The sequence below is a fragment of the Apium graveolens genome, chromosome 2, assembly GCF_009905375.1.
Source record: "Apium graveolens cultivar Ventura chromosome 2, ASM990537v1, whole genome shotgun sequence".
NCBI classification, from domain to species: Eukaryota; Viridiplantae; Streptophyta; class Magnoliopsida; order Apiales; family Apiaceae; genus Apium; species Apium graveolens.
In genome coordinates this window covers 52120639-52135350 of record NC_133648.1, presented here as the reverse complement: position 1 = coordinate 52135350, position 14712 = coordinate 52120639, and the positions used below count along the sequence as shown (strand labels likewise).

The following is a 14712-nucleotide window of genomic DNA, read 5'->3' as shown; positions in this document are numbered from 1 at the left end:
ACCGGAAGACAAATTCATCTCATACATGCGATGTTTGGCATCCCAGTAAGACAAGAAATAAATATACAATTATAGTAGTTAAAGTACACGTGCGATCAAGTTATCAATTGAAGATGGTGTAAGGAAAGTCTTGATCAACATGAACATGGAATGAAGATAACTTCATTGAATGTTGAGTACTCTCAATAAAATTAGGGCCAATTATTGTGGACAGATTTTCACCCGTCATGACATGAAGATTTGTAGACTTGATGACTACATAATTAACATGAAGAGTTGCTGCTGACACAAGGGACACATACGCGAATACTCTACATCAACTTGAGTGGACATGACATAAGTAGAGCTCGTGGACGTGAACGTAACAACTTCAAAAATTGGTCATCAAATGTCTTAAAAAAGGATGTAATAACAATTTTATCCTTAAAAGATTAGATCATGGAGAATATGACTCCTACAATTAAGGCACGTGCTTATGAAAGTTAGGGGAGTTATATATCATCAAATTACAAGCTAATTAATCATTCTCCACATGATATATATAAGCTACACACAAAGCTGATTATCGACGCCTTGGTTAAGACATGACGTGAAGGTACTCGACGGGAACGGAACTGCATGAAGAACTAGTCTTAAAACGTTCCTAAAAGCTAGGAGGGGGTTATTCCTTATCCCTAAACTATAGGAATGAGCGAAGAAGGTGATGGAATAACCTAGAAACGTGCATGAGTGGTAGAGATGAAATAAAACACTATTAATTTATTATTTACAATTTCACTACACACTTCTACTTAGACTACAATTCTTCAACTTCATCTTTTACTATTATTCTCTTCATTTCTCATCTAGACACGGTACTTCATATATTATTAAGCATTATTCATACATTTGAGACAACTATACACAATCTTACATCACCTACACAAGCTACAACACCACTAATAATTAATCTCTACAACTATACACAAGAACTTGGCGTCGGGGATATATTTTCCATAATTCTTGTATTGCATCTTCTTGTAATCTCTTGTAATCATCATTATAGTGGAATTATTTTGGTTGGGTAGCGTCCCACCCGCGGTTTTTACCCTTTCACGGGGGTTTTCTGCTTCACCATTTGCTTGTGTCGATTACTTTTATCATTATTATTCTTACTTTATTGCTTTAATTACTTAAACATTGAAGCATATTAGACATAGTGTAATATATAATTGATGATGTCAAAGATCACTGAAGATAACAATATCATTAGTGTCCCTGATCAAAGTATGAAGCAAGCCAAATGGATATCTGATCTAAGGAGATTAATGAACTGTTATTTTTGGTAATCAGCTAAGCTTGGGGCCAACCCTAAGTAAGTTGTATTGTTATCTTAACTGTATTTTGTACTTGTCACACGTAAAATCTGTAAAAATGCAAGGAGCGGACTAGAGTCTTTTTCTTGAAACAGTGTCAAGCCTAAGGATTCTATCTGGAAGAAGATCAAGAAGATCATGCCTCATAAGAATTTTGAAGAAGCTTGGAGTTGAATAAATCTGTTTGAAGAAAAATACTCTAAGTCAAGATCTCTATAAGTCACAAATTTAATGTTATAAAGAAGTCATTCGAGAACTCCAGAATGGCTTATCGAGAAGTCAGGAAAGCTACTAGAGAACTCAGAAAGATATCGACAAGCCAAATTGAAGACATGAAGGCTGGAGATATCGAAAAGTCATTTATTCACTAGAGAACTCAGAGTTCTCGACAAGTCTACATTCATTAGAGAACTCTGAGTTATCGATAAGTCAAGTTCCACTAGAGAACTCAGAGATATCGATAAGTCAAAATTCACTAGAGAACTCAGAGATATCGACAAGTTAAAATTCTCTAGAGGACTCTGAGATATCGACAAGTAAAATATGACTAGAGAACTCTGAGATATCGACAAGTCAAGAAGCTACTAGAGAACTAAGAGTTATCGATAAGTCAAAGTGAAGATGTGAAGACTAGAGATCTCGACAAACCAAAAATTCTCTTATAGAGAACTGAAGACCTCTACAAGCTAAAATAAATATAGAGTACTAGAGATCTCGATAATACAATATACTTATCGAGATGTCAAGTGTTCTATAGACCTAAACTGGAGATCTCGAGGTACAATCTCAAAGTACAAAGTTGCAGATCAGTTTAATATCCAAGATAAACAATCAACAAACAATCCAACAGCTGGATTGACAAGTCTACAAAAGCAGCTTGAAGAATGTGCAAGATCAATGGTAAAGATTAACTGACAGAGGAAGATCAAAGTAAACACGGGATGCTAAGATATGCTAAGCCAGAAATGGAAGATCTACTTTTCTATAAATAGAAATGACAAGTGACAGTTCAGAAAAGCTAATAGCATGTCTTATTATAGCCTGTGTAAACCAGCAGTTAACTGAGTTATAAAGTTAACACTGGTCCTTAGTCAGTTGTAACAATTTGGATAAAAAATCTTGTAACACTCTCAAGAGAGAAGCTAAGCTCTTTAACATCAAAGAGCTTAGAAATTTTGTAGCAAAATATTCTTAATTTTAATACAAAATTAAGTGAGTTTTGAAAAGGTCTGTGTTCCTTATTCCTGCATGTTTAAATTCCCGTAGTAACACATTTCTACAAGATTAAATTTACTTTGTTCAACCAAGCCAAAAACTTTCAAGAAAAGCCTAAAAACTAGTAAAACACATTCAACCCCCTCTGTGTGTTATTCATTTCCTAACAGTTAGCTATTAACCCGTAAATTTTGGTAAAAACAATTGGCGTCGTTTGTGGAAAATTAGCTAAGAGTCTATATTATTTTCAACATGGATAAAAATTCTACAGATTAAGGTACGATGACAAATCAACGTGATGACGTGGATATAAATTGGGACATGGTTTCATATATTGAATTGATTCAATATGACATGGAATTTATTTATTCAGAAAAGGAGGCACTCAAAACGAAGCTTGGCTCCATGAAATCATCAAAAATTAAAAGGTTGATAATATAAAGTGTGGTACGGTGACTGGACGTTGATGACATCTACGATGACGAAAACAAACCATAAGGAGGAAACTTTTATCATCGACCTTGAGGTTTCTAAGTTACAAAAAATGAGATTACAAAAAAGGAATTATAACAATGAAAGATATGCAAGCCATTGTTATTGTACAAACCTGATTTGAAAAAGACGAACATGAAGATTCTGAAAATTACTATCATTTTAGTAAGAAGTCGACGACACACAATTCAAAAGGCTGTTGTCTTTCATGAGTATGGGCGTGAGGCTACTTTAGTGAAAAACGATAAGAGGAAATCATCAATTTTATGTCTTTATACAAAGATATATATATTTTTATGACATGTCCACAAACCGACATGATGTACACCCGATGATGGTGTCCGACTTCATCAGCTTGACAGAATTACATATTGACATGAAGATCAATACGACGACTGTGTATAAGTTGGTGACATTTATAGAAATGTCCAACGGATCTAACTCGAGTCTAATACAAACATCACACAAAAAAACAAAAAAAACACGATGACAAGAGTCAAAACACCCACTAGTCATGACGACGATTCTAAAAAACTTGGCAAAATTTAGCTTGGTGATTGGGGACATGAATGTTGTTATTGGACAGGACGTGACACCAAAGATAGAGTTCAATTTAGATGATTTTCTGACAAAAATGGTGGACGTCTTCGCTTGGGAACATGATGTAATGATGGATACCAACCCTAACGTGATTACAGATAATTTGAATGACAACCCATATGATGTACATATCAAATATAAACTGAACATAAATAAGTTAATCAATGACATGATGATCAACATGGCAGCATGATATGAACTCTAAACATGTTGATCGACATGACGGTTATACATGAACTCTTAACATGACTGATCGATGTGATGACATGATACAAATTCTGGACATTTCTGGATGCATAAATGGTCATAACTAGATTCAAGTCCATCCTCCAAATAGAGAGGAGATGAATTTTTATAATGGACAGGGGCATCTATTTCTACTTGACCTTACTATTTGATCTAACAAGTTTTGATACGAGATTTTAATATCTTATCAACAAGATATTTAAAACTCAAATTGGACGTATGATGGGGCAACTCCAAGAGATTTGTAGAGTGGACACATTCAAGAATACTATGACGTCTTACTCATTTTGATCGATGATATCATTGAATGAGAAGCCTACATGTCCATAATTGACGGCAAACAGATTCCACTGAGTTGGACAATTCTCTATTTAAAAGCATATTACAAGTAATATTTTTTCATACTTCTCTCTCATTTATTTGTTATTCAAGTTACTATCGTATAAATCATTAGAACATTATGCAAGCTGGTTATAATTTCCTAAACTTGCTCTTGGTTTTTATCTTTTACATTGAACTAAATAAAATAGATTTGATACCTATAATATCATCATGTTGCTGTGTTGATGAATTTCATTAGATGTTTGGTTGACGTTTGCCATGATACATTGAGTCATATTTCACTAGTGTAAAGTGGGGAACTCATTACTCTCTTTTGGCATGATATCATTTACGTACTTATTAATTATATTTAGATCTTTCATTTGTGCATGTTATTCACATATCATGATGTCATGTTGATTCTTGTTATTTTTTCATTCAAACTTCACAAACATGTATTAAACTCTTAGATTAAGCATGAGATAATGAGACATAAATAAGTATATCTAATATGCATCAATTTTACCTTATATTCACAAGTAGTTGTTATACTGTCATGGCTTCGTCATATAATAATAATTTCTTTTCATCACGTCATAACTATTGAATGTTGTCGTATTAATCAATCAATACCTTGGGGCCAAACATAAATTAGTTTGTGCGTGTGATAAGGGGAATTTATATCCACTTGGAATGCTTCTTATTGGCTTAAATTGGTGTTTTGGACTCAAGTATTTGATATTTTTGATGTGTTTTGTGTTTAGATGTTACAGGGAATTAGTCGGCAGTGGAAATAAGCTTTTCATATGATAATATGATGATACGAGGTCAGGATTGAAGTCGAGAATGATCGCATGAAGAAAGGAGCACAAAACAAGAAAAATTCAGAATTTCAACAGAAGGTCAGCGCGCCGACGCTTGGTCAGGTGCGCACGCGCCATATTTTCCAGAGAAGGAGAGCGCCCGCACCCCAGTGCCGTGCGGCCGTGCCAGTGCAAAGCTGCAGAATCTCGATTTTGTTATAATATAAAGATTTGGAGAGTCCAGGTGATCCAGGGGCTTATATATAAAGATAAGAAGACATTTTTAAAAACAAGGAAGCTAGAGAGAACATAGAGAAGACTAAAAGCACACAAGCGGCTAAGGAGAAGAAGATTTATTTTTCACTTTTATATTTTTCAATTTAGGCGATACTTTTGGATGTTTGTTTTTTATTTGTTTTAAACCCTAGTACTTTTATATTATCTCATAGTATTCTGAACTTATTTATTACCATATTTTCATTGGAACCCGTGGTGATGATGTGTTCGATCATAAACTAATCGTTGTCATGGGGTTCTAGCGGATTTATTTATGGATTACAATAGTTTATTATTTTAAATCTTTAGTATATGGTGATTTATGATTTCCTAGTTATGTTGTGCTTATTCATCTTTGATGCGTAACTAAAATCTAAGATTGTTTGTTAATCTTTATTGAAGCGACATTGAATATATAGGTTTAGAACTTGCCATGCTAGCATAGGTTTATGTATGAATTGATATGCATAATTCGTGGAGTAATTTTAACCATCTTACACACCCTATGTAATCATAATAGATATCTTGTTCTTAAACCGTTATGTTTTCAAATCCCTAAGCATAATTGGTACCTACTCAACAGTTATCTTGATTGTGGATGCTTAGTAGTAGGGTATACGTATATTAAAAGATAGCGTATACAAATTTTGTGTTATCTGATTAGTTATCATCACCATCGCATACTATTGATAAAGATATAAACTTTGAATGAAGTATTTAATGAAGTTAGAATCTCATGTTTTATTCTCATATAAGTAATTCACTTTTAATCCTTAGTTAATGCATGCTAGTATAATCTCTTAAGTAGTTAATCAACTTAAATTTGTTACTTGTCTTAGTTGGGAACGATAATCATACATTGTTGCATAAGTGCATAATCTAAACTTAACCTAAACCAGTCTCTATGGGAATAAACTTGACTTAAATCTTATACTACTTGTGATCGCGTACGCTGGCGTGTATTTTTATGTATATTTTATTGCGAACAAGTTTTTGGCACCGCTGCCGAGGACTCGGTCTTAAATTTTAGTTTATGTGCTTGACATCAGCATCAGTGGTCGTTAAAGTTCACTGACTCGTATTATTTTACTTTTAAGGTTACTTTGTTGTATTTCAGGTACTCTAGAGAGTGTGTATGCGAACACGTTCTCAGTCTCGTAAGGAAAAAATTGAAGAAGATAAGGAAGTTGAAGAATTGGAAGAAGAAGTTCTTGAAGAAGTTAAAGAAGTTGAAGAAGAAGTGATAATTACAATGGGAGAACCAGCAGCAGCAATGAAAGCGTTGATGGATTATTCTCAACCAAAGATCAATGACATTCAATCTAGCATTGTCAGGCCAGCTATCGCAGCTAATACCTTTGAGATCAAGCTTGACACAATTCAGATGGTGCATAATTCAGTCCAGTTTGGGGGTGCTCCAACGGAAGATCCCAATATGCACATTAGGGATTTCATCAAGATCCGCGACACCTTCAAGTTCAATAATATTTCTGAAGATGCTGTAAAACTGAGACTTTTCCCATTCTCTTTGAGGGATAAAACTAAGAGCTGGTTACACTCTCTACTAAATTCTTCCCTATGGAAAAGACAGTTGCAATCATGAATGCTCTTACTCAATTGGCACAACAATCGGGTGAATCTTTATGTGAAGCTTGGGAGCGCTATAAGGAGATTCTTAGGAAGTGTCCTTATTATGGAATACCTGACTGAATGGTGATCAATTACTTTTATAATGGTTTGGGAGCACAGTCAAGACCTATGCTCGATGCAGCATCAGGTGGAGCCTTATGGGCTAAGAGCTATGAGGAAGCTTATGAGCTAATTGAGATTATGGTTGCGAATGAATATCAGAATCCAACTCAAAGGCCACCACAAGGTAAGGTAGCAGGAATTCTGGAGGTGTATATAACTACGGCTATCACTGCGTAGCTAAAGGCGTTGACTATGAAGGTTGATTCTCTAACCAACTATGGTGTTCAATAGATAATGAGTGGTTGTGAGCTTTGTGCAGGATCACATGCGACAGAGCAATATGCTATATCTAGTGAATTAGCTCAGTTTGTGAGCAACTTTCAGAGGTTGCAGCAACCTATTCCTGCTACCATCCTAACTTCAGCTGGAGCAATAATCAGGGTGGTATGTAACAGCCACAACATCCATACCAGTAGTTTGGAAATAAGCAATTCAATCCTCCTGGTTTTCAACAATATTTTGCACCAAGGTAGCAATTTCAGCCACAAGGGATGCAACTGCAATCTCAAGGAGGTGTCGGTCCATCCTCGAATGAAAAATTTGGATTGGAGGAGTTGAGGCTTATGTGCAAAAGCTAAGCATTTTCGATCAAGACTCTGGAGAATCAAATAGGGCAAATTACTAACGCCTTATTAAACCGACCACAAGGAACTCTTCCGAGTGATACGTAAGCAAATCCAGACAAGAGGAAAGTCAAAGAACAACTTAGGTCAATCACCTTGAGGTCTGGAAAGGTCGCTAACTCTAAAAATCATTAAAATAAAGAAGCTGAAAATTTTCTCCAGAAGGGCAGCGCGCCCGCGCCCATAAGGAGCGTGCCCGCGCCCTCTCAAATTCCAGAAATTAATAATTTTGCTGATTTTGCTGAGAAAAAAGATGTCGAAGCAGAGCCAAAGAAGAATGCTGTTGAAAAAACTACTCCTAAGGATAATACAGGGGATAAACAAGTCTATCCGCCTCCTCCATATCCTAAAAGGTCGCAGAAGCAGAAGTTCGACAAGCAGTTTGCCAAGTTTTTGGAGGTTTTCAAGAAGTTGCACATTAACATACCTTTTGCGGAAGCTCTAGAATAAATACCAAGCTATGCTAAGTTCATGAAGGGTATTCAATCTCGAAAGCTAAAATTTGAGGAGTTGGAAATCGTTGCTCTAACAGAAGAGTGCAGTGCTGTACTGTAACAGAAACTTCCTCCTAAGCTTAAAGATCCGGGAAGCTTCAAGATACCGTGTATCATTGGTAATCTATCTTTCGACAATTGTTTATGTGTCTTGGGAGCTAGCATTAATCTGATGCCCTTGTCCATTTTCAAGAAACTTGGTCTGCCTGATCCAAAACCGGTAAACATGTCCATGCAACTGGCTGACCGTTCCATCACTTATCCGTGAGCAGTAGTGGGGGATGTTTTGGTTAAGGTGGATAAACTCATCTTCCCTGTTGATTTTGTCATTCTGGAATTTGAGGAAGATAAGAAGATTCCCATTATCTTGGGGATACCATTCTTAGCTACTAGCCGAACTCTGATCGATGTGTAGAAGGGTGAGCTTACTATGAGGGTCCAGGATCAGGACGTTACTGTAACGCCCCCAAATCCGGGGTCAGGGGATTTGGTCGTCACAATGAAACCTCAATCCAAATTAACATTTTTAATCAATAAATAAATTCTAGCAACTCAAATATAGCATATGTGACCCCAAACTACACCAAGATCTTTTTCAGGTTACAGTTCTAGAAACAAAAATTCCAAATTTTATAAATAAATTTTCACTTTCTTTTCAAACTCTTTTCACAAATTCCCAAATTCAAAACTTAAGCCACTAGTATAACTTCGAAAAGAAGTATACTAGACCAACGATTTAATAACATAACTAATATATATATAAACACAACTTTATACAATAGACTTACTCTAATTCCGCAAACCCTGGACCAACCATCTTCCAAAAGCTTCTTCTTTGCTTTCTTGAATTATGCCGCTAAACAACGCAAACTAATCCTCACTGGAGGTTAAATTTAAAAACATGCAATTATGAGCGAAAGAAATGTTGAGCAAGTTCAATATAATATATAGATGGTCTTTTTGATATAAAACTTACATTTGCAATAGAGCAGAACATTTAAAATCATAATTGCTGAATCAGAAAATTTAGTTAAGGAATCTCAAAATTGATTCCTAATTTATATTCAAAACCCTTTCGATATTTTTGAGCGAAATGCTTCAGCAATACTTCGAATCTTGACGAGAATAAAACTCGCAAAATAGTGTTTACGAAAATATCGTAAACCACAATATGAAACAGTGACCCTGGACTGAATCATAAAATTTATTCAAAACCGAACTCGTGATATTAATACCCACTTTGATGTCATATCAAATTAGATATCAATACGAACTTTGATGCTCACAACATCCCATACTGAAGTCAACATCAATCATCTCTATTAATACCACCTTTGATATTTAACAACAAAGTAAGTATCAACATGAATCAGAAACTGAATCAAAACTGCATTTCACCTTTTATCCAAAACCAAAATACTTAATAAAACATTTATTATATGATTATCAAAAATGATATAATAATTTAGATTGGAATCTTTCTTCGACGGACGTACTATCACATGTTGATCAACCCGTGTGATAGCACTGGGTCATGATTCGTAGAAACATATCCCAAAATACGAGTACTCAAACAAAAGGCAATATATCTGCCTGTGGCATAGTTTGTATTATAAATATTTCATATAATACATGGCCCTCCGCTGGACCGTCAGCCACGGTCACTTACGTATTCATCCAATCTTAAAACCTATTATTGGAAGGGGTCATAATAATCGACACCCGAAATAATTTTATTCCCCCATTCACTTGGGCAGGAATACTCACAACCAAATTATTTTTCTCAAAATCTAAAACATTTATAAATCCATTAATTTGATAAGTAAAAACACTTAACTATTCTGAATATAGAATAACAGAAGAGTACTTGCATGAACAGAATCATTTAATTCAGCGATTTGTAAAACAATTATCTACTGAACTGAGAATATAAAAGCAATATTTGTATAAACATAAGTAATTGGATATGTAAAATATGGAACTATTCTGGAATTAGAATAGCGTAGAAAATTGCACAATAGGATTCAAAATAAATATCACTTGAACGATAAGTGGAGATAGGGATACTTGTCTTTGGTTTTTAGCACTTAGTCACACTCGTAATAACACAATCCCTCATTCTGACATCTTATGGCATCACCATCTTTTATTTCAACAATTCACTGATACGCCGCTTCTGCGATTGCTAGAAGCCAGATATCCAATACCATTCCATTTCATTCTTTTTAATGCTGGTCCTGATCAACTTGAGCAATCCGCATCTATAATTAAAAGATACAGCTTTAATCGTCTAAACGATAATTACTCGACGAACTGTGTGTCAAAATCCTATTGTCTACCCATACGATACCCCACACAGAGGAAAATATTCAAACACAAGACTCTTGACCCACGTATGAACATAATTCACATAGCACGTAATCACATAACTCATGTATCACATAATTCATATCACACATGCCTCGGTTTGTCAAAAGGTTCGACTCGGTACGTTTAAAACTGAAATCGGGTCAAAAATATGATTTATCGATCAATAATTGACTCAGAATGACTGGTAAAACAAGCAACCTTTTGAAACAAAATAATTTGGGCCTTGAAAGTATTTTTAATGAAAGCGGAATATTTTTCTGAATCTAGACGCGTTCGTCTCGTATTAAACGGACAAACGGTCTATTTTCCATGAATAAAATAAGAATAAATCAATTAATAATATTATTAATTGTTTTTTAAATACTCATATATATTTTTAAAAGATCAAAATAATTTTTAGGAATTATTTGGATTAATCATAAATAATTATACTTTATTTAATTATTTATAAATAAAATTAATTGATTAAATGACTTAATCAATCAATTAAATCCATAAATAATTAAGTAAAATAAATTATAAATAATTAAATCAAATTTGGATTTTTGAAAATAATAAAAAAAAATAATTTTTGGAAATTAAAATAATTTAGTTAATTATTAAAATAATTAACCAAATTAATTTTTAAAATTAAAATGATTTTTAGAATTTAAAACTGAATTTTGATTTATTTTTTAAAAAAATCTGCACAAACAGATTTCTGAAAATCAAATTGGGGAAAACAGATTGAAACCGGGTTTTAAACTGGGTCAATGTCGGGTCACCAAGAAACAAGCGGGGTTGCCAAGAACAACCCGCCGGAATCTAGGTTTTCTAGAGGCCGGCCGGCGAGCTTGGTTTCCCGGCCAAGCTCCAATCGTGGCAAAAACAGGATCGTTCCGATTGATTCCTGCACCAAAATTATCTTATGCACTTCCAGGAACATAAATCAATCAGTACTAATGTTAGGTCACACAACACTATAAAAGGGGGTTGAATATAGTGTTTATACAATCAAATCGATTTCGAACACAAGTATGTAACAGTAATCAAGTATATTCAATAAACTCTGTTACAATAGAACAATTTTTCTCTCTCAGTGATGAACAATATCACTAAGAGCTGCTAGGTTACAATATATAATCTTCCTCGTGAATGATAACACATGTAGTGTAAACCCTAAGTTGTATTTATATAGTACACAGTTACAAGATATCTTCTAATTGATATGAAATATAATTCTGTCTCCTAAAATATATCAATCAGATATTATCTTCTACAAGTCTTCTAGTCTTCTAACTCTTCATGCATATCTTCTATTATTTTAGTCATGATCCTTTCCTATAAATCAGTTGCTTTCCTTATCTGAAGTATCCGCACTTAAGTCCTGATATAAATTCTGACAGCCTTAAGTTCTGATATAAGTTCTGACTTTAGTAAGTTCTGATTTCCAGTAAGTCCTGATATTAAGTTCTGAAACTAAACAAAACAGATTAGACATGACATCTCAAATATATCTAACAATCTCTCCCAACTTGTAAATTATGAAAAATATACAAGTTAATAGATTTGATGATGTCAAAAACATTTAAGTACAAATGTAATGAGAGTTTAATTAGACAACTAACTACAACTTACAGTCCTTGTAGCTTTTACCAATCTTACTGAGTCAATCTGAATCCAAAGTGATTCTTGACAAAGTTTGATATCAGCTTCTCTTCTGCATTCCTCAGGACTTGAGCTAGTGTAGCTTTGACTTGCTTCAATTCTTCACCCTAACTTCCAATCTGGTAGATTGCAGTCCTTAGTGCTGAGATGTGATTTCTTTCTAAACCATCACCAAGTCTGATTACTCTTGGATGAGATGAGTCTTCATTATAGCACAGACATTTCTCTTTCAGACTAACCCCAAGTTTAGCAGAATTCTTCTTCATTGGAATTTCACTTCCATCATCTTCAACAATGTTTGAAATGAATTCTGTAACCCTTGATCCAGAAATCTTGCTTTATCCCTTATGGTCTTCATGATGAAATTTGACCATCTCCTAGTAATCTCAGACTTTATCTCCAAAAGATAATGAAAGAATTGAAGTTCTTTCAGAGATTTGTCCAGCACATCTGATTCTAAAATCCTGTATGTTCTTCCATCTTCAAGAAACATAATAAGCTTTTCTTTGACATTACATTTATCATGAGCATCCAGTACCACTTGAACAGATATAACCTTATCAAGATATTTCTGTGTAACTTCTTCAAGAGGTTTGTTAGTCAATAAGAATGGATCTCTAGTAAGTACTTCAACTCCTGCCTTGATTTTGGCTTCTTCAGAACCTAATCCAGCTCTGTCTCTTGCTTCTCTGGCTTTCAATCCAACAGTCATGAAATCAGATAACAGTTGACTTTTCTTAGGATCTGATAGATTAATATTCTTCCATACGATTTTTCTCTTATTAGTAACTGTCAATTTGTTCAAATCAACTTGAGCACTGTCAGAGGTTGATGTCTTGATGACTTGATCAGAATTTGCTGTTTCTTCTGTAGCTTGCTATTCTTCACTCTGAACAACTTGAGCTATGTCAGAGGTTGTTTTAGATTCTTCAGTTATCTTCCTTCTTTTCAGAGATTCAACAGTTTCATCTTCAGCAACTGTATCATCAAAAACTTGAACCATTTTGCACACTGGTTTCATCAGGATTTGAGGAATCTTCATCTCCTGTGGCTTTGTTGGTTCATCAATCTTTCCTTTCCCTTTTACCTTGGGATCAATTTCAACTTGTGATCTTGTCTTGGGCTTTGAAGCCTTAGAGCTTTCCTTGATCACAATGCCTTTTGCCTTAGGCCTTGGAGGTTTCTTTGCATCAGAAGCTTTAGACTTAAGATTTGTCTTCTCAACTGCAAATCTAGCTTTTTCCTCCTTTAAAGTCTCTAAATCCATTCCAGGATTATTCTTGAGAAATAGTCTTCTAGCAATTTCTTCATCAAGTGTCTGAATCTTGGGATCATTATAATAGACTGTAGTCTCCCTTCCCTTGAGCTTCAGAGTTTGCAAAAACTTCTGAGAGTCTTTACTCCCTCCTTGAATGAGAATATTAGAACTTGATATCAGACTTTGATCATCAGAATTTGCTTTCAGAGTTTGAGCATCTACAACTTTAGAACTTGTCTTCTTCTGTGTAGAAGATTTGCTAGAATCAGAAATTAGTTTCCTTGAAGAAACTTTGCTGCTTTGCCCTTGACCTTGACCCTTGCCCTTACTAGGGTTTCCCTGGTCATCTTCCTTATCATCCTTCTTCTTCAGTACTTGACTAGTTGAGCATTTGGACTTCATTACCTTCTCCGCCTTTTTGGCATCATCTGGTAGGAGTAAAGATAGAAGAAGTTCTACTGAAGATTAAATTTCATTCAGTTGAGCTTGTTGAGAGGCTTGATTCTGCATGACCTCAGTCAGTTGGGCCTATTGCTTTTCTTGAACCTTCTCAATAGCCTCTACTTTCTCATGAATAGGTCTGATAAACCTGTTCTTGTCCAGCTTGATCATTAGGTCCAGCTTATCAGCATTTTCCTGTAGCTTATCAACCTTAGCATGAGTAATGGAGTGTTGACCTTGAATACTTTTAGTACTGAGAGCTGTGACTTTAAGTTGAGCTTTAAAGTTAGAGTTTGTCATCAACTCATCAGCTTTAGCAATATGTTTTGATAGAACTTTGGAGCTTGGAACAAGATCAGATTCATTCCACTTCTTAGTCCACTCAACTCCTCTGTGAGTTTCTTCCCAAGGAATATGAGCTTCTTTTTCAACATATTTCAATAATGCCTCCTTTCCAAGAATTGGAGCTGGAGCATTTACTGGAGCTGACTCTCCAGAACTTACAAGAAACTCATCATCTTCTGACAACACAAGTGTGTGTGTTGCTGTTGGAGATTCTGGTACAACTTCATCTGTTTCCACATCCAGAATTGGAGTATTTGGAACTTCGGCATTTAGTGGAGAAACAGGTGGAGTTGTCACTTGTCCTTGTGGTGCTTCCAGAAATAGGACAGATGGAATGATCAGCCTATGAAGGTCAATTTCAGGACTTAATCCTGAATCTTCAACTTGAACAGTTTCTAGGATAGGAGAGACATGGGGTGTGATCACTGTGTCAGGAACAATGTCTTCAGCTAGAGATGGAGGTGGCAGAGCTTT

At 34.9% G+C, this 14712-nt stretch overlaps 1 non-coding gene across 1 annotated transcript; it reads right to left on the bottom strand.

Moving 5' to 3' along the window:
- Nucleotides 1–6901: 6901 nt before the first annotated feature.
- Nucleotides 6902–7008, bottom strand: LOC141709278 (small nucleolar RNA R71). The gene has a single exon (XR_012569864.1). It is a non-coding gene; the product is annotated as a small nucleolar RNA R71 (small nucleolar RNA).
- Nucleotides 7009–14712: the final 7704 nt, after the last annotated feature.